The following is a 21,359-nucleotide window of genomic DNA, read 5'->3' as shown; positions in this document are numbered from 1 at the left end:
GCAGAAAGGTTATCGTTCATGCTCAGTTACAGATTACCCAGACATAAATTAGTTAGTGATCTAAAAGGCACTTCAAAGTTTAAATAAATATAATTTAAATAAATATAACAAGTGAAATTAAACAATATTTGAAGTTATGTACCGGGCTATTTAAAATAACTTACGATATTTCATCAAGCGGCAATATATTCTGGTGCTTTACGCTATTATCTTGCCATGAAAGATCAGAAAGATCAGACAAAAAGCGGAAAATTGCGGAGTCCATATTATTATAATGTATGTCTTCGTTTGGCCTTGCATAATATTTTTTGTCAATGCCTATCGACTTACCAAAGATTTTTCAAATCGTAACATTATTTCGGTATTTATGAAGAATGAATGTATGAATGTATGAATGACTCCCTAGTACTTATGTATGCAGACGATGTCAAGCTCTGTCTGCAATATACCGATGCCTCCTACCAGGTGAAACTGCAATCTGACCTTAATAATTTTCAAAACTGGTGCTCTTCAAACTTATTAAATCTTAATGGCTCTAAGTGCAAAGCAATGACCTTCTGTCGCCTAAGACCTAAAGTTGCCACTTATAATTTGCATGGTGTAGCTCTGGAAAGAATTAATGCAGTTGAAGATCTTGGCATCCTACTGGATGCAAAACTTAAGTTTTCCGACCATATTTCCTCTATGGTTAATAAAGCTAGAGGAGTTCTTGGTTTCATTAAAAGGTGGTCGAAGGAATTTAACGACCCCTATGTTACCAAAACTCTATTTATTTCTTTAGTTCGTCCTATTCTGGAATATGGATCATGTATCTGGGACCCCCAGTATGGGGTTCACCAGTGCCTTATTGAATCCATCCAAAAGAATTTTTAATATTTGCTCTCCGAGGTCTCAACTGGGATGCAAATATACACCTTCCCTCTTATAAAAGTAGACTCTTACTAATCAATTTGCCATCCCTCGCTAATCGTAGGACGATGCTTGGGGTAGTCTTTATTCATAATCTTCTTAAGGGGGAAATTGATAGCCAGGCCCTTCTTGGCCGCTTGAATATCCATGTACCCCTTAGGATTACTAGAAACTATATTCCTCTATCCTTAGAGCATTGTAGTTCGAACTTTGCCCAACATGAACCATTTCGGGTACTATGTTCAAAATACAATGATCTTTATAACATTATTTCTAACTCGTCTCCTAACACTCTGAAAGTTTCGATACTAATCCATTTAGCTCAAAACTAACTTTCCTCGTATCTTTACTAATCCACTCGGATCTATCCCCGTGTTCCGAGCCGTACGATAGACGGCAGCGCCCCTCGGTCGGTTGGGCGGGAGGTGGGTTGCACGTCAAGCAACGGGAGTCGCGCGAATGAAGATAGCAAGTAAAGTCGTCGTCGTATGCAACCGTGTATTTTATTGTGCTCCGGGAAAAAAGTATTCAATAATATCAAAAAGTGCAGTGATTGGTTTCGTAAACCAACAACAACGCGAAAGGTCGGTTTCAGCGATGAAATCGCTAATGTTTATATTGATTAATTGATTAATTAATATAAAACACACACAACGCACACAACGTCAACGGGAGCAAGACGAGAGACGGCTCTCAGTACAAAGAAACAACGCTTACTGCTCTTTCAAAGCAACCGAAAGTAATGCAAGCTCTTCCCAAACACGGTCAATTACCCAAAACTTGACCGAATTCTTAAACGTAGAGAGCGAGAGAGCGCGTTCTTGCTCCCCCTCGCTACCATCGATGTCTCTGCAGCCAAAGAGCCCAGTAACTAGCACCGCAATTTCTTTGACAACGTCAACCGTAACAACAACAACAACCGCAACTGTAACGACGTCATCAACTAGCAGCGCAAGCATTAATACTTCTGCCGCTGTGCCCGAAAAAGAGAACAAAAACAAAGAAAATATTAAGCCGGTTTTGCAGGCTGGTATGGATAGCTACATCCAAATCAAAAGGAAGCTAAGCCCATTAAATAGAAACGCCCACGAACTCAAGCCGTTTTAAAATCTTGGCAGATTATGAGGATAATGCCGAATCTACTGATGTCAAAAAACAGAAGCCTAAGCCCCCGCCAATTTACATACGAGAAAAAAGTTCCAACGTTCTTGTCAACAAAATTATAGAACTTATGGGCAAGGACAACTTCCACATAATACTACTCGTAAGGGGCAACAGATTGCAGAGTATTATCGAAATATCACACCGACAAAAAAAAGAACTTTTACACGTATCAGCTAAAAAGCAGCAAGGCCCTGCAAGTCGTACTTAAGGGCATAGACTCCGAAGTATCGCCTGCAGAGATAACAAAGGCGCTGCAAGAGAGGGGATTTAGCGCTAAGACAGTCTTCAATATCCTTAACAGGAATAGAAAGCCGCAGCCACTCTTAAGGTTGAGCTAGAACCAGAAATAAGCCGCTGAAGAAATACGAAGTGCACCCTACATACAATCTTCAGTTCCTGCTGCACCGCAGAATTACAGTTGAGGAGCCGCACAAACGGAATGGCCCGGTACAATGAGCGAACTGCCAAGAATTTGTCCATACAAGGTCTTACTGTAAACTGCGCCCGGTGTGTGTAGTTTGTGGTGAGCTTTATGTCTCCGCACACTGCCCAGCGATCAAAGATGACCACAACTCGAAAAAGTGCGGCAACTGCTGCAAAAATCATACTGCTAATTATAGTGGTTGCCCAGTTTATAAGGACCTGAAAAGTCGTATCCACCAGAGGGGAATTACCGCCCGCACCCAAAATAAACAGTTGATAGCAAACCCTGAAGTCTTCTTCTCGGCTGCAGCCAAATCCTCACTAAGACCCATAAACACTGCCAAAAATGTTACATACGCAAGTGCTTTAAAATCAGGACTGGCTACCCCAGCATCAAAAAGCTCATTGCCGCAATCAGCATACCAGCAACCGAACACGGCTCAGCAGCATCAACCGCCGGAGCACCCAAAAAGTAACTTTGAAGCTATGATATGCAGTCTACAACAAAGCCTTACGGAGTTTTTGTCGTTTATGCATACAACAATGCAAGAAATGATGCGAAATCAAAATCTATTAATACAAATGCTGGTTTCACAACAATCCAAATAATGACTTCCCTACGAATATCTACGTGGAACGCTAACGGCGTTTCGCAGCATAAACTCGAGTTAGCGCCATTCCTACTAGACAATCAAATCGACGTAATGCTGCTTTCAGAAACACATTTTACAAACAGATACAATTTCCAACTACGAGGATATTCATTCTATGGAACAAACCATCCAGATGGTAAAGCACACGGCAGGACTGAAATTTTAATCAGAAGCCGTATTAAGCACCATTATCATACGAAATTTACTAAAAACTACCTACAGGCCACCTCCATAAATATACACCTAAATATTGGCAAGCAATTAACGCTAGCCGCCGTATACTGCCCCCCACGCTTCACCATAGCCGAAGATGAGTTTATGCAGTTTTTCTACTCACTCGGAGACCATTTCATAGCAGCAGGAGACTACAATGCCAAGCACACACACTGGGGATCTGGTCTCGTGACTCCAAAAGGAAAGCAGCTCTATAATGCAATTATCAAAGCCAAGAACAAGCTCGACTACGTTTCTTCTGGCACATCAACATACTGGCCGGCAGACCCAAAGAAACTATCCGATTTAATAGACTTTGCGATTACCAAATATATTCCTAAAAACATGATAAGCGCCGAATGCCTTTCGGATCTTTCATCTGATCACTCGCCTGTCCTTTTTACTCTACTCCGACATCCAGGAACATGGGATCACCCATTAAAACTGACCTCACATAAAACCAATTGGCTTAAGTACAGGAAGTATATTAGCTCACACAGTGAGCTAAGTCCTCACCTCAGCGATGAAGCCAACGTAGACAGTTTTGTTAATTCACTGGAATCTGTACTCGTCTCTGCAGCTCGAGTTTCAACACCTCATACTATTAACACACAATGCAATCAAAAGAAGACAAATCTACAAATCGAACACCTCGTCCTCGAAAAGCGATGTTTACGGCTAGAATGGCAATTTCACAGATCGCCATCTGCTAAGCAAAGCTTAAAACATGCCTCACGTAAACTTGCTCAAGCTCTACAGCAAGAAGAAACATATATCCACCTCCGCTACATTGAGCAATTGTCCACTTATAGTACAAAACACTCACCGCACCCAACTCTGAGCTCACCGAAAGAAACCGTGATGCCTATTAGATTACTTAGTTTCGCCCAAACGAAATCGTAAACATCATCAAAAGACAACTGAATCCGCAAAAAATCCCCGGGCTGCGACCTCATAACTCCCAATATGATCATTGAGCTCCCATACTGCGCCGTTTGCACTCTCACCCAGCTCTTTAATGCCGTCGCAAAACTTGGCCACTTTTCAGTGAGATGGAAAAAGTCAATTATAATAATGATAGCAAAGCCGGGGAAAGACCACACTATCCCCACGTCATATATACCTATAAGCCTACTCTCTTGCCTATCTAAACTCTTTGAAAAATGCCTAATGACTCGGATAAACACATACCTGAGAATCCAGGAAGGAATCCCGTCACACCAATTTGGCTTTCGTGAAAAGCATGGAACAATTGAGCACGTCAACCGCATAACATCATAAATTCGAAACGTTTTCGAAAAACGAGAGTACTGTACTGCCATATTTTTAGATGTCTCTCAAGCATTTGGTAGAGTCTGGCTAGAAGGTCTGATGTACAAGACCAAGACAATGCTCCCCTGCAGCACCCACAAGATTTTAGAGTCTTACCTTCACGACAGAAAATTTGTTGTGAGGTGCAACACTACTATATCTGATGATTACACTGTTGGAGCTGGAGTTCCTCAAGGTAGCGTGCTAGGGCCAACACTATATGTCCTCTACACAGCAGACATCCCGACAAGCACACGACTAACAACATCTACGTTTGCCGATGACACAGCTATTCTTACCCGCTCTAAATGCCCGATTCAAGCAACTGCGCAGCTAGCTCGTCATATGGTCAATGTTGAAAAATGGCTATCAGATTGGCGAATTAAAGCGAACGAACTAAAATGCAAACACGTTATGTTCACTCTGAACAGGCAAAACTGCCCGCCGATTACGTTAAACAACACTCTACTCCCACAAGCAAACGAAGTAACATACCTAGGAGTACATCTCGACAGAAGACTCACATGCCGCCGGCACATTGAAGCCAAAAGAACACACCTAAAGCTTAAAGCCAGCAGCCTTCATTGGCTTATCAACGCCCGGTCACCTCTTAGCCTTGAATCATGCTGTACAACTCGGTACTAAAACCTATATGGATGTAAGGCTCCCAGTTATGGGGGAACGCCAGCAATAGCAACATTGACATTGTTCAAAGAGTTCAGTCGAAGATCTTGAGAACAATCACCAAGGGCACCGTGGTACTTTAACATTCTACCAGTCAAAGAAGTGATCGCAGAACAGAAGGTAAAGTACTTCACCAATCTATCGGTGCACCCTAACCACCTGGCGAGAGGCCTAACAAGGTTGAGCAACCAATCACGCCTTCGTCGCAATGACCTACCCACCCAGCGACCGACCTAAGGGGCGAGCAACCAGAATGCAGTCTTCGTATACTGTTAGTTAAATTTTAATGTTAAGATTCGACAACTTATTGTTAGTTTCAAAATTATGGCTAGATTCAATAAATAAATGCAAAACTAAAGAAATGCGGGTTATAAGGGCTCACATGGATATTGACGTCACCATCACGTTTTTCTGACAAAAGGTGTCACTTTGTCCATTTCCACTAGCAAAATGAATCTTATAAAATAAAAACAGTAACAGGTATGTTATAGTTGCGGCACTTGACTGTAGCGTTTTTTTTCTTGCTTTATTGTGGTCACTACTAGTTCCATATGTTTTTTTTGGGAACTTTGTCGTTAATGATGTTTCATCCACGCAAGTGTCGGAAAATTATATTAGCTGAGGTTACAAGGTTATAATAACATCTATACTTAATCTATTCTTGGTTGTCCTTATGGACCACTCTTTCTTTGATTAAAACCGATGGTACCGCGATAACTTGTTACCTAACAGTTAATTTTTTTAAACAAACTTTGTCTCTAACAAAAACTTTTGTAAGCCCTACTTATTTTTACGTGTTCTAGTTCCTTTCCTGAGCCTGCTTAATTTTTTTTATATGAATATTTAAAGTTCGTTGGGGGTTAAATGAATAATTTATGATGCAAGCAATGATTTTTTTGTCTATTATTGCCCACGAGCTGAGGTGTTGAACAGAGGCAAGCTTTGAGAACCTATCGACAGCGGTTATTTTCCGTCTGTAGCAAAAAAAAAATCAACCTGTTTTTCAGGAAGGCGATTGCATTTCCTTTTCGTGGATACTCTATAATTTGTTACTACCTTAAAAACAGTTCTAGTCATTTTAGGACAGAAGAAGTTCAATAATATTTGTTTTACGTTCTATGGACCCGCGCGATGTGCTTTGTTGTTGGAACAGAGTTGGAACAACTCGAGTTGTTCCGATTTGTCGGTTACGTTACAATAGCTGTGAATACCTAAAGACTGTTGGGGGAATTTCTGAATAACGGCGTGTTAAAAAAATGTGGAACAGGAAGTTCGCATTGTATGCGTTAACGACGTCTGGCTTTACGACATCTCTTAGGAGATGTAGTAGTGAGCCCTTTTTCGTGAATTAGATAAAATGTCTCACTATATTTTGGAATAGAGCATAGTTTCTAATTGCTGGGTGCAGCGATTCTTCAATAACAATTTGACTTACAAGGCAATATACCGGTCTGTCAGTTGTTTTAATTGTGTATGTCCGCATTTATGTGATTTTTAAATCCGTATTTTAATAACTAGCTATATAATGTATTCGTGAGCCGAAAGTTTCTAATGGTTTCTACCATTTCTGGGAAAGTTTTAATAGAGCCTGCAGGACCTATTTCACTATCTCTTAAAAAAAATTGGATTTTCTCTGGAAAAAGTACATAAATGACTTAGAATCTCGTCGACATGTTTGATGTGTTCCTCCTTTTTTTTTAAAAAATGTATAAAATAATTATGACGTCATCTATGATAGACATAACAAATTTTTCCTTTGACGTTGTTGAGCAACTAAGAGTTTTTAATTGCTGTAGAATTGTTGCGGGGCAGTTCAATTTCCAAATTTTATACTGAGTTCAAATCAAAACCAAATCAACTCCGCTATCAAACCACGCCGAATGCAAGATGAACAAGTGTTGAGCAACTAAGAGTTGTTAATAGCTTTAGAATAAATAAATCGGGGCCGCTCAATTTCCAAAAAGAATCAAATCCTGATCAAAACGCTGCAGCTGCCAGCATACAAGGGCCACCTCATCGTTGCCCTTATTGTTCCCTTATGCTTCACGAACGTGCCTTCAGGATCGATCTTTTTGTTCTCCACATTTCATTTGGCACTAGCTGACACATTGTAGTCGTTATCGTAGGCAGCGATTTCCAAATCCAGTGAGACCTTGATGTCCATGAAGTCCTGGTATTTCTGCAATTGATCGCTTATCTCTTCGCGCAGTCGAATAAGCTCCTTCTCGAGCTGGGCCGCCTCTAGTTCCTGCTCCAATTCACGTACGAGCTCAAAATCGTGAGTCTTGGCATTTAGACCGTCAATACGAACACGATTCGAGAGCAACTCTTCGATGGACTTGTGCGTAGAGTTGGTTGAGCGTGCAGCGGCCCCTTGTATAGGAAGAATATGCATCTGCTCCTTATACTGGGAGCGAAGCTCCTGTAGCGACTGCTTCAACTCTGGTGGATGCGGCGCGACTCAGTGATCTGCTGTGAGTGGATCTGATCCTTAAATGACAGCTCCTTACGCAGGCTTTGAATGGTATTTTCCCAGTCAAAACGCGACAGTGTCTCCTGCTTTAGAGCCTTGCGTGTGTCCTCGAACTGCTTGCGAAAACGATCCAACTCCTTGGTCATATCGTTTAGTTCATTAGTAATCTTCTTCTGATCGGCATTTGCCAGGTTGAATTTGCTCAGTTAATTAAACGCAACTCGTAAGGCCGGGCATTTCCTTCAGCAATGCTGCACTCCTTGGTTTTCTTGTCCAGACTGTTCTTCAGCTCCTCGTTCTTTTCCCACAGACGCTTGCTATCGATCTCGTCACGGGTACTTTCATAACACGACGCGTCTCCAGCAGCTCAGCCTCTAACATGTTCTTGATATTAGTCGTCGAATTCTCGGGAATTCTCTGTCTCCAAATTCCGCATACGGTCATTATAGGTCAGACGCTCGTTCATGTTCTGCTGCTCAACCTCCTCAGCCGCGCAGGAGTTGAAGGTGGTGCTTAGGGGGCTGAGGACCGCTGATGGAGCGGCTACACGATGTTTCCCTGGGGTGCAACCATCTCCGGAAACTACCCATCCAAAGCGCGTATTCTGCACAAGAGGCAGACAGTCCCCTAGTTGGATTTGCCCAACTGAGAGCAGATCAAAAAACAGGCTAGCTCCAATAAGCAAATCCACCCGCTGCGCTCTGTGGAAGTTCGGATAACGCTCTGCGATGTGAGTCGCCGCAACTGCCTCAATGCATACTGAAATGTGTTAGCTGGCAGAGCCTGAAAAGTCGCAACTTCAGACTTATTGGCAGGATCCTAGCTGGATCTGAAGCAGTGCTGGGTCGCAAGGATATAACAGGGCATGATGTTGGCGATAACACGTTGGGCAGCGTGAGGATGACCATCCACGGGCTAAGTGCCCAGACTTGAAGCAAATGAAGCAGAGGGCAAGACGTCGGACTTCATCGTATCGTTCCTCAACCCAGACATAAATTAGTTAGTGGCACTTCAAAGTTTAAATAAAAATAGTTTAAATAAATATAGCAAGTGAAATGAAACAATATTTGAAGTTATGTACCGGGTTATTTAAAATAACTTACGATATTTCATCAAGGGGCAATATATTCTGGAGCTTTACGCTATTATCTTGCTCAAGACCATGAAAGATCAGAAAGATCAGACAAAAAGCGGAAAATTGCGGAGTCCATAATATTATAATGTATGTCTTCGGTTGACCTTGCATAATATTTTTTGTCAATGTCTATCGACTTACCAAAGACTTTTCAAATCGGAACATTATTTCGCTATTTAAGAAAAATCTAGGTTTTAAGGCCTACGTGGACATTGACGTTACCATCACGTTTTTCTGACAAAAGGTGGCGCTTTGTCCGTTTCCACTAGCAAATTAAATCTTTTAAAATAAAAACAGTAACGGGAATGTTATAGTCGCGGCACTTGACTGTAGCGTTATTTCTTGCTTTATTGTCGTCACTACTAGTTACAAGGTTATAATAATATCTATACTTAATCTATCGTTGGTTGTCCTTATGGACCACTCTTTCTTTGATTAAATCCGTTGTACCCGGGATAACTTGTTACCTATCAGTTAATTGTTTTAAAGCAAACTTTGTCTCTACCAAAAAACTTCTGTAAGCGCTATTTATGTTTTTGTGTTCTAGATCCTTTCCTGAGCCTGCTGAATTTTTTCTTTAGTCTCTATTTCAAGTTCGTTGGGGGTTGAATGAATAATTTCAACAGGGCTTTACCTATTACAGAATGAACTGTTATGATGCAAGCAATGATTTTTTTGTCTATTATTGCCCACGAGCTGGTGTGTTGAACAGAGGCAAACTTTGAGAACTTATCCACAGCGGTAATTTTCCAACCTGTTTTTCAGGAAGGCGATTGCATTTCTCTTTCGTGGATACTCTATAATTTGTTACTACCTCAATAACAGTTCTAGTCATTTTAGGATAGGAGTAGTTCAATAGTATTTGTTTTACGTTCTATGGACCCGCGCGATGTGCTTTGTTGTTGGAACAGAGTTGGAACAACTCGAGTTGTTCCGGTTTGTTGGTTACGTTACAATAGCTGTGAATTGAAACACGGCGTGTTAAAAAAATGTGGGAACAGGAAGCTAGCAAAGTATGCGTTGAAGACGACTGGCTTTACGACATCTCTTAGGAGATGTAGTAGAGAGCCCTTTTTCGTGAACTAGATAAAATGTCTCACTATATTTTGGAATAGAGCATATTTTCTAATTGCTGGGTGCAGCGATTCTTCAATAACAATTTGACTTACAAGGCAATATACCGGTCTATCAGTTGTTTTAATTGTGTATGTCCGCATTTAAATTTTTGCGAGAAAGAGCATCCGCCACCTGATTCTATGTGCAGGGGTATAAACGACCGTATTATTTGCTGTCAGGGCTTTGTGATTTTTAAATCCGTATTTTAATAACTAGCTATATAATGTATTCGTGAGCCGAAAGTTTCTAATGGTTTCTACCATTTCTGGGGAAGTTTTAATAGAGGCTGAATGACCTATTTCACTATCTCATAAAAAAAATTTGGATTTTCTCTGGAACAAGTACATAAATGACTTAGGATCTGGTCGACATGTTTGATGTGATCCTCCTTTTTTTTAAAAAAAGTATTAAATAATTATGACGTCATCTATAATAGACATAACAAATTTTTGCTTTGACGTTGTTGAGCAACTAAGAGTTTTTAATTGCTGTAGAATTGTTGCGGGGCAGTTCAATTTCCAAATTTTATACTGAGTTCAAATCAAAACCAAATCAACTCCGCAATCAAACCACGCCGAATGCAAGATGAACAAGTGCTGAGCAACTGAGAGTTTTTAATAGCTTTAGAATAAATAAATCGGGGCCGCTCAATTTCCAAAACGAATCAAATCCTGATCAAAACGCTGCAGCTGCCAGCATACAAGGGCCACCTCATCGTTGCCCTTATTGTTCCCTTATGCTTCACGAACGTGCCTTCAGGATCGATCTTTTTGTTCTCCACATTTCATTTGGCACTAGCTGACACATTGTAGTCGTTATCGTAGGCAGCGATTTCCAAATCCAGTGAGACCTTGATGTCCATGAAGTCCTGGTATTTCTGCAATTGATCGCTTATCTCTTCGCGCAGTCGAATAAGCTCCTTCTCGAGCTGGGCCGCCTCTAGTTCCTGCTCCAATTCACGTACGAGCTCAAAATCGTGAGTCTTGGCATTTAGACCGTCAATACGAACACGATTCGAGAGCAACTCTTCGATGGACTTGTGCGTAGAGTTGGTTGAGGGTGCAGCAGCCCCTTGTATAGGAAGAATATGCATCTGCTCCTTATACTGGGAGCGAAGCTCCTGTAGCGATTGCTTCAACTCTGGTGGATGCGGCGCGACTCAGTGATCTCCTGTGAGTGGATCTGATCCTTAAATGACAGCTCCTCAGGCAGGCTTTGAATGGTATTTTCCCAGTCAAAACGCGACAGCGTCTCCTGCTTTAGAGCCTTGAGTGAGGTGGTGCTTAGGGGGCTGAGGACCGCTGATGGAGCGGCTAAACGATGTTTCCCTGGGGTGCAACTATCTCCGGAAACTATCCATCTAAAGCGCGTATTCTGCACAAGAGCCAGACAGTCCCCTAGTTGGATTTGCCCAACTGAGAGCAGATCAAAAAACAGGCTAGCTCCAATAAGCAAATCCACCCGCTGCGCTCTGTGGAAGTTCGGATAACGCTCTGCGATGTGAGTCGCCGCAACTGCCTCAATGCAAACTGAAATGTGTTAGCTGGCAGAGCCTGGAAGGTCGCAACTTCAGCCTTATTGGCAGGATCCCAGCTGGAACTGATGCAGTGCTGGGTAATTGATCGCAAGGATATAACAAGGCATGATGATGGCGATAACACGTAACTTGAAGCAAATGAAGCAGAGGGCAAGACGTCGGACTTCATCGTATCATTCCTCAACCCAGACATAAATTAGTTAGTGGCACTTCCAAGTTTAAATAAAAATAGTTTAAATAAATATAACAAGTGAAATGAAACAATATTTGAAGTTATGTACCGGGTTATTTAAAATAACTTACGATATTTCATCAAGGGGCAATATATTCTGGAGCTTTACGCTATTATCTTGCTCAAGACCATGAAAGATCAGAAAGATCAGACAAAAAGCGGAAAATTGCGGAGTCCATAATATTATAATGTATGTCTTCGGTTGACCTTGCATAATATTTTTTGTCAATGTCTATCGACTTACCAAAGACTTTTCAAATCGGAACCATATTTCGCTATTTATGAAGAAATCTAGGTTTTAAGGCCTACGTGGACATTGACGTTACCATCACGTTTTTCTGACAAAAGGTGGCGCTTTGTCCGTTTCCACTAGCAAATTAAATCTTTTAAAATAAAAACAGTAACGGGAATGTTATAGTCGCGGCACTTGACTGTAGCGTTTTTTCTTGCTTTATTGTCGTCACTACTAGTTACAAGGTTATAATAATATCTATACTTAATCTATCGTTGGTTGTCCTTATGGACCACTCTTTCTTTGATTAAATCCGTTGTACCCGGGATAACTTGTTACCTAACAATTAATTGTTTTAAAGCAAACTTTGTCTCTACCAAAAAACTTCTGTAAGCGCTATTTATGTTTTTGTGTTCTAGATCCTTTCCTGAGCCTGCTGAATTTTTTCTTTAGTCTCTATTTCAAGTTCGTTGGGGGTTGAATGAATAATTTCAACAGGGCTTTACCTATTACAGAATGAATTGTTATGATGCAAGCAATGATTTTTTTGTCTATTATTGCCCACGAGCTGGTGTGTTGAACAGAGGCAAACTTTGAGAACTTATCCACAGCGGTAATTTTCCAACCTGTTTTTCAGGAAGGCGATTGCATTTCCCTTTCGTGGATACTCTATAATTTGTTACTACCTCAATAACAGTTCTAGTCATTTTAGGAAAGGAGTAGTTCAATAGTATCTGTTTTACGTTCTATGGACCCGCGCGATGTGCTTTGTTGTTATCTGAATCACTTATTTCTGAATCACGGCGTGTTAAAAAAATGTGGGAACAGGAAGTTCGCAATGTATGCGTTGACGACAACTCTTAGTAGAGAGCGCTTGTTCGTGAACTAGATAATATGTCTCACTTTATTTTGGAATAGAGCATAGTTTCTAATTGTTGGGTGCAGCGATTCTTCAATAACAATTTGATTTAGAAGGCAATTTACCGGTCAGTTCTTTTAATTGTGTATGTCCGGGATTCTTCGCTGTGATTAGTGTCAGAGAGTCATAGCTATCTTCTAGCGCATTTAAATTTTTGCGAGAAAGAGCATCCGCCACCTGATTCTATTTGGGGTATAACCGACCGTATTTTGTCACTTGTTTTTTTTGTGATTGAAGAGTAATGATATCAAACCTTCTTACAAAACTTATGTAATAACTAGCTATATAATGTTTTCGTGAGCCGAAAAATTCTAATGGTTTGTACCATTTCTGGGGAAGTTTTAATATAACCTGAAGGACCTATTTCACTCTCTCTTAAAAATATGTGGATTTTCTCCGGAAAAAAGTATATGAACGACTTAGGATCTCGTTGACATGTTTGATGTGATCCTCCTTTTTTTTTAGAAGCTTGTCGTTTGCATCCCAGGTCATTGTGTTTACTGAATCCAGATATTCTTAATTCTGAAGTTTTCCCCAGTAGGTACACAATATATAGGCTTGAGCGATCCCTCGGAAATGGTGGTGGGGTCCTAATTTCAATGGACTCTAATCTCGTTTCCGAGGTGTTAAATCTTCAAGCTGGAGACTTAGAATTTATCACAGTAAAAATTTCATTCTCTAGGTTAAATTTTTATATCACTTGCTCTTATATTCCGCCTAAGTCCGATTCCTTGACATATGAGCAGCACCTAGCATCCATTCAGTCTGTCTTCTCATTGTTATCGGACATGGATCAGCTGGTGGTGTTGGGTGATTTCAACTTACCCCAGGTGGCTTGGTCCATGAACGATAACACCATAGCTTTAACACCTACGTCGCATTACGACATTACTGCTGGCATGTTATGTCACGTCACTGGCTCAAATTTATCATATAGGGAATTCTTTAGGTCGTTTGCTCGATCTGTGCTTCCTCTCTGATACGGACGCTGTATCCATATACAGAGATCCACCTCTCACACACCCTGAAGATCCATATCATCCACCATTAGATCTTTCGATCGATACTAAGCCTATGAACAACTACGCTGATAAGAAAATTCTATGTTTTGGTAAAGCCGACATTAACAAAATTAATATCTTTATTTCAGAATTTGACTGGTCCGATTTTTACGCATGTACCGATATGTCGACTGCTCTAGGTATATTTTAAAGTACATTAAACCTAATTTTTAATTGCTTTGTTCCGTTGCGGTATCCGGCTATGGCGGATAAGCCCCCTTGGTATACAAGGCACATTTCTAATCAAAACAAGAGGAAACGCTATAGTCGAGTGCCACGACTATAAGATACCCGTTACTTTTTTACACAATTTTAAAATATTAATTTTGCTAGTGGAAATTACCCAAGCGACACCTATTGTCGGAGAAAGCATGTCGAGTATCTGATAGTGACGTCACTCCCATGTGAGGCCTTATCATAAAAATCTACATGTTTAATCCAAACTTTCTATCTCTAATAGTTCTCGAGATTTTAGCGATTTTAGTTTTTCGCGACTTGTAGGCATTCGAGTGGGCATGGCAGGATGCTGAAATAAACTTGCGCTGTCCCGGGACCTCAAGAATATTCATGTTTAATCTCAAGTTTGTAGCTGCTATAGTTCCTGAGATCTCAGCGTTCATACACACGGACGGACGGACGGACGGATGGACGGACGGACGGACGGACGGACGGACGGACGGACAGACGGACATGGCTCAATCGACTTCGCTATTGATCCTGATCAAGAGTAGCGGGTATAAAAATATCAAGTTAAGAATCTTTAAAAAATACTTAAGAACTACTAGCTAATAGTTATCTAATATAAAACCATTCCGTCTTTGCTATCGTATGGAAAATCTACTGCAAGCACGGATCAGGAAATTGCCGATCTTTTTGCACAGTTTTTTCAAGCCACCTATTCACCTTCGTTTACAAACGCGCAGACTTACGCTTATGATATCCCCCCGTCTAACTTTATTTCCAGACCTACCTTGTCGGAATGTGGAAAGATCTGAAAAGAGTCCCTTAATTTTCTCCTTCACAAGAAGGGGAACAAATCGGATGCTGTAAATTACAGAGGTATATCTAAACTATCAGCAATTTGGAAACTTTTCGAAAAAATTCTTGTGCCTCACTTGCAGCACCAGTGTAGATCTGTCATATCTTCATGCCAGCATGGCTTTATGAAACAACGGTCTACCACTACCAATCTTCTGGACCTAACATCCTTCGTGATCACTGGTTTCCAAAATAATTTTCCGACGGATGTCATTTACACTGAATTCAGTAAAGCATTTGACTCCGTGAATCACGGCCTTCTTTTAGAAAAACTCGATCTTAGCGGTTTTCCTATTTATCTCCTGGGTCGGATTAGCAGTTACCTCACAGGCAGAACGCAACGAGTCCTTTTTAAACATTCAGTGTCAGCTTTAGTCTACGCTTCTGCCGGGGTCCATTAGGGGAGCCCTCTTGGTCCGTTACTTTTTACTTAATTCATTAATGACCTTCCCTTGGTTGTTAATGAGTCCCTAGTACTTATGTATGCAGACGATGTCAAACTCTGTCTGCACTATACCGATGCCTCCTTACTAGGTGAAACTGCAATCTGACCTTTTAAAACTGGTGCTCTGCAAACTTATCAAACCTTAATGGCTCTAAGTGCAAAGCAATGACCTTCTGTCGCCTAAGACCTAAAGTTGCCATTTATACTCTGCATGGTGTAGCTCTGGAAAGAATTATTGCGGTTGAAGATCTTGGCATCTTACTCGATGCAAACCTAAAGTTTTCCAACCTTATTTCCTCTATGGTTAATAAAGCTAGAGGAGTGTTTGGTTTCATCAAAAGGTGGTCGAAGGAATTTAACGACCCCTATGTTTTATTTCTTTAGTTCGTCCGATTCTGGAATATGGATGTATTTGGGACCCCCAGTATAGGGTTCATCAGTGGTTTATTGAATCCATCCAAAAGAATTTTTTAATATTTGCTCTCTGCGGTCTCAACTGGGATGCAAGCATACACCTTCCCTCTTATAAAAGTAGACTCTTACTAATTAATTTTCCATCCCTCGCTAATCGTATGACGATGCTTTGTGTCGTCTTTACCCATAATCTTCTTAAGGGTGAAATTGATAGCCAGGCCCTTCTAGGCCGCTTGAATATCGATGTACCCCTTAGGATTACCAGAAACTATATTCCTCTATCCTTAGAGCATTGTAGTTCGAACTTTGCCCAACATAAACCATTTCGGGTACTTTGTTCAAACTACAATGATCTTTATAACATTGTATGTAATCCATGTAAACCATTAGCACAAAACTAATCGGTCGGTCGGTTTGGCGGGAGGTGGGTTGCACGTCAAGCAACGGGAGTCGCGTAAAAAAAAATCCGAGCAGCTCAATTTTCAAATTTGTATTACTAGTGCAAATTAGAGCCAAATAAACTCCGCAACAAAACCAAGCTGAATGCAAAACGTACACCTAAACAATAAAAGCTTCGAGCTACAGCAGTGCTACAAAAGCTCCATGCGCTAAAAAAAAAACAGTGAAGCGCATGAGAAGCTGAGATAATCAAAACAAACTTCTTGGCCCAATATCCTCACCCCGTTGAAGGCTTGCCATTCAAGAAAATCCTTGAGGGGCAGCAGACACAGCCTAGACACCTTGGCACGCCTTGTCGTTCCAACTTTCGTTCCTGTCTTTAGTACGGCTATACGGATCACTTTTCACAGAACGATGGAACTTGAAGGTGGTCGAAAGACCGCCCTCGCTGAAGGAAGCATATGAATCTGCTCCTCATACTGGGAGGAGGCAGCGACTGCTTCAACTTGGCATAATAGTCGAAGCTGAGGCGTCCGTCGATTTCGCTTTACCCTGTCTGGTGGATGCGGCGCGACTCCATGATCTCCTGTGAGGGGATCTGATCCTTAAATGACAGCTCCTCACGCAGGCTTTGAATGTTATTTTCCAAGTCAAAACGCGACAGTATCTCCTGCTTTAGAGCCGTGCGCTTGAATTGCTTGCGAAAACGATCCAACTCCTTGGTCATATCGTTTAGTTCATCAGTAATCTTCTTCTGATCGGCTTTGGCCAGGTTGAATTTGCTCAGCTCAATTAAACGCAACTCTTAAAGCCGGGCATTTCCATCAGCAATGCTGCAATCCTTGGTTTTCTTGTCCAGACTGTTCTTCAGCTCCTCGTTATTTTCCCATAGACGCTTGCTATCGATCTCGTCACGGGTACTTTCATAAGACGTCGCGTCTCCAGCAGCTCAGCTCTTGGTCGGGAATTCTCTGTCTCCAAACTACGCACACGGTCAATATAGGGGGGTAGACGATCGTTGAAGTTCTGCTGCTCAACCTCTTCAGCCGCGCAAGAGTGAAAGGTGGTACTTAGGGGGCTGAGGACCGCTGATGGAGCGGCTACACGATGTGTTTCTGGGGTGAAACCATATCTAGAAACTACCCATCCAAAGCGAGTATTCTGCACAAGAGGCAGACAATCTCCTAGTTGGATTTTCACAACTGAGAGCGGATCAAAAAACAGGCTAGCTCCAATCAGCAAATCCACCCGCTGCGCTCTATGGAAGTTCGGATATGACAAAACCGCATAAGCGGGAACCTTTCAGTTGGAGACATTAATGTTTTGACCACATTAACGCTCTGCGAGCCTGGAATACAAAACGTCGATTACTGAAATGTTTGCGCAAAAGATTAAAGGTAACATCATATTTCGCGTCAGTAAGCTCCACCGCTCTCACAGTCTCCAAGGCTTACTCCCGCAGACGTGTAATTAGCCGCCTGAGTTTCTCCATCTTGTCAAGTGAGGATGGCTGTCAATCGTCGTCTTAAACATGGCGTAGAAATCCGGCCACTCGGCATAGTCACCGCAAAATGTTGGCATCGGCAGCGGGGGCAATGAGGGAGCAGACGTGTATGGAGTGGGTAAAATACCAGCACCACTGGTACCAACCAATAGCGTAAAGTGGGCAGCATGAGTGTGCTGTATGTCGACGTGCTCGTTCATGGCTAGCTAAGACAATGTCTAACACAAATCACTTCCGATTTCGCTATGATTTAGCTTCTCCGTGGCGAATCGAATACGCTGAAGCTTCTCCATTGATTCGAGGGTGATAATGGTTGAGCCTCCGTTCCGCATAGCAGCCTCGACCTTATGATGCAGGACTTCCATTTCTTGACAGGTCACCTCTGCTCGTCTCCGCAGCATCCTTTCCCTGCTTGCAACAGCAGATCCAGCGTTATGTAATATAAGTGCACGATTATTACAATAAAAACAACGAGTTTCCGTGGCATTTTTAAACTGATTACAATATTCAAAACGGGGTGCGATCACGTCGTGGTCACCAAAATGTTGAGCAACTCACGGTTTTTAATTGCTTTAGAATAAATAAATCTGGGCCGCTCAATTTCCAAATTATATTCCGAGTTCAAATCAAATCTAAATAAACTCCGCAACAAAACCGAAAGCCGAAAGCAAGAAGTACCAACTTAACTATCAAAGCTTCGGCCTACAAAAATTCTACAAATAGCTCCCAGAAGCCCATGAACTACAAAGTGATAGTAAAGCGCATGCAAAACTAGAAGAACTAAAACAACAAAGGAAATGCTGATAAGCCCCCCGCAAGATGACCATCCGTCTTTGTCTTTGGCTGCTTGGCCCAACAGACGATTCTTAAAGCGCCCATTGAAAGATACTAGGGGTGTTTTTTAGCCCGAAAGGGAGCTTGCAGAATTTGTACTTTCCATTGTTTATTAAAACGGCCGTTGTGATTCTCCGCCATCTCTATCAGGTGGAATCGCGATTTTAAGTCCACGTTGTAAAATATTGGGCCTTTCCATAACTTGACAGTATTACATATATTAGGTATCGGATATTTATCATTTTCGATCTTTATACCCGTTACTCGTAGAGTAAAAGGGTATACTAGATTCGTTGAAAAGTATGTAACAGATAGTTTCCAACCCTATAAAGTATATATATTCTTGATCGGGATCAATAGCGAAGTCGATTGAGCCATATCCGTCTGTCCGTCCGTCCGTCCGTATGAACGCTGAGATCTCAGGAGCTATAGGAGATACAAAGTTGAGATTAAGCATGAAGATTCTTAAGGTCCCAGGACACCGAAAGTTAATTTCAACATCCTGCCACGCCCACTCTAACGGCCACAAATCACGAAAACTAAAATCGCTGAAATCTCGTGAACTATTAGAGCTAGAAACCTGACATCTCGGTAACTATAGGAGATAGTAAGTTCAGATTAAGTATGTAGGTTTTTATGATTCCAAAAATGCGAAAAATGCGTTTTCTTCCACCGCCCACCCTAACGCCCACAAAACCCGAAAAACCAAAAATGCAAAAATCCTGGGAACTAAAAGAGCTAGAAAGTTAGGCTTAAGAATACGTATTTAAGAGACGCCACTGCAACTTCCCACGACTTTTCATCCGGCCACGCCCACTCTAGCGCCCACAAACCGCGGAACACTGTAGCGTCAATATTAATATTATGAATGCCTTCCTTTGACCTTGTATAACTTATTTCTATTCATATCTATCGATTTACCAAAGATTTTTAAAATCGGAACATTATTTGGCTATTTATGAAGAAGTTTAGGTTATAAGGCCTCACATGGGAGTGACGTCACTATCAGTTACTCCATGCTTTCTCGGACAAAAGGTGGCGCTTGCGGAATTTCCACTAGCAAAATGAGTATTTTAAAATTGTGTAAAACAGTAACGGGTATCTAATAGTCGCGGCACTCGACTATAGCGTTTCCTCTTGTTTTATTTAGTTTTCTAAAATCAATAACCAACCTTTTTTTGTAGCTATTTTTGTTAACACCATTTATCTATAACCCAGATGGGATTAATTTAAAGGTGTTTAACCTCAGTGTTGACACACTCCGATACTAAGATCATCGGTACGTTTTTAACATCAACTTTGACAAAGTTTACATCCTTAAATTCGGCAAATTGTATGTGGCGTTTATTTTCTAAAATAATTTTTGCTAAATTATCGTACGACTTATGTATAATAGCACAGATTTCCTCCTTAAAAAATTACAATGCTCCAGATCAAAAGTTTCATCCTCTATAGCTGGGGCTTCGGGCTTCGCATAATTTTCTAATTTTTTTCTTTTGAGTTAGATTTTTGAGTTCTCATCGAGACATCCTGATCAATTTTTTTAGTTCGATTTTAGCTTTGAAGGGTAAGTTGGGTCAATGGGTTCGTGCGCCTGATGTTGGTTTCTTTGACCAAATGTTCGTTGCTTAGAGCTACCAGGATTCCTATAGTTATGAGGTTGATCATGCCGAGACTTAACGAAATATGGATTCTTTTGTCCGTGTATCGATTTCAGTCCAATTCTTGTTGTAACACGTACCGGTGTTTTGCTGGCAGATGTGAAATCAAGGTGTACTACAATAGAGTCAAATTTCAAAACTGTCTTAAGGGGGCTAAACCTCATCTGCATTGCCCTTTACTTTATTTCTGATTATCGCTACTGCCTGATTAACAAGAAGAAACGCTATAATCAAGTGCCGCGACAGTAAAGGGTACTGTTTTACACAATTTTAAAATATTCATTTTACTAGTAGAAATTACAACGCTCCACCTATTGTCAGAGAAAGCATGTTGAGTAACTGATAGTGACGTCACTGCCCATGTGAGGCCTTATAACCTTAATTTCTTTATAATAATCGAAATAATGTTCCGATTTGAAAAATCTTCGGTAAATCGATAGATATTGACAAAAATATGTTATCCAAGGTCAAACGCAGACATACGCTATAATTTAACGTTAGAATGGGAGTCGCCGGCTGAAAACTCGTGGTAAATTCCAGTGGCATCTCTTGAAATAGGTATTCTTAAGCACAACTTTCGAGCTCTAATAGTTCCCAACATTTTTGCATTTTTGGTTTTCCGGGTTTGGTAGGCGTTATGTCGTGGCTGGATGGGAAAATAAAAAATCGCTTTAAGAGCATCATAAAAACCTACATGCTTAATCCGAACTTTCTATGACTTAAAGTTACTGAGACATCAGCTTTTCTACAAAATGCGAAAACCGTCTTTTGAGCTTGGTGGGCGCATGGGTGGGTGTGGCCGGCTGGCATCTAAAGATTATACAAGATTATAGTCAATTTCCTAGCTCTAATAGCTCCAGAGATTTCAGCGATTTTAGTTTTTCGTGATTTGTTAGAGTGGGCGTGGCAGGATGCTGAAATTAACTTGCGCTGCATACGGTCAATCAGACAGACGGACGGAGCAAGTTTATTTCAGCGACCTGCCACGCCCACTCTATGATT

General features: G+C 41.2%; 2 pseudogenes; both read right to left on the bottom strand.

The window, feature by feature from the left end:
* Window positions 1–7,306: 7,306 nt before the first annotated feature.
* LOC108109340 lies at window positions 7,307–8,738 on the bottom strand (annotated as a pseudogene).
* Window positions 8,739–10,728: 1,990 nt separating this feature from the next.
* Window positions 10,729–18,227, bottom strand: LOC121529936 (annotated as a pseudogene).
* Between the last annotated feature and the right edge of the window lie 3,132 nt (window positions 18,228–21,359).

This window comes from Drosophila eugracilis, unplaced genomic scaffold (genome assembly GCF_018153835.1).
Source record: "Drosophila eugracilis isolate 14026-0451.02 unplaced genomic scaffold, ASM1815383v1 contig_2105, whole genome shotgun sequence".
NCBI lineage: Eukaryota > Metazoa > Arthropoda > Insecta > Diptera > Drosophilidae > Drosophila > Drosophila eugracilis.
Note: the sequence above shows the minus strand (reverse complement) of the source record. Positions and strands in the feature narration are given on the sequence as shown.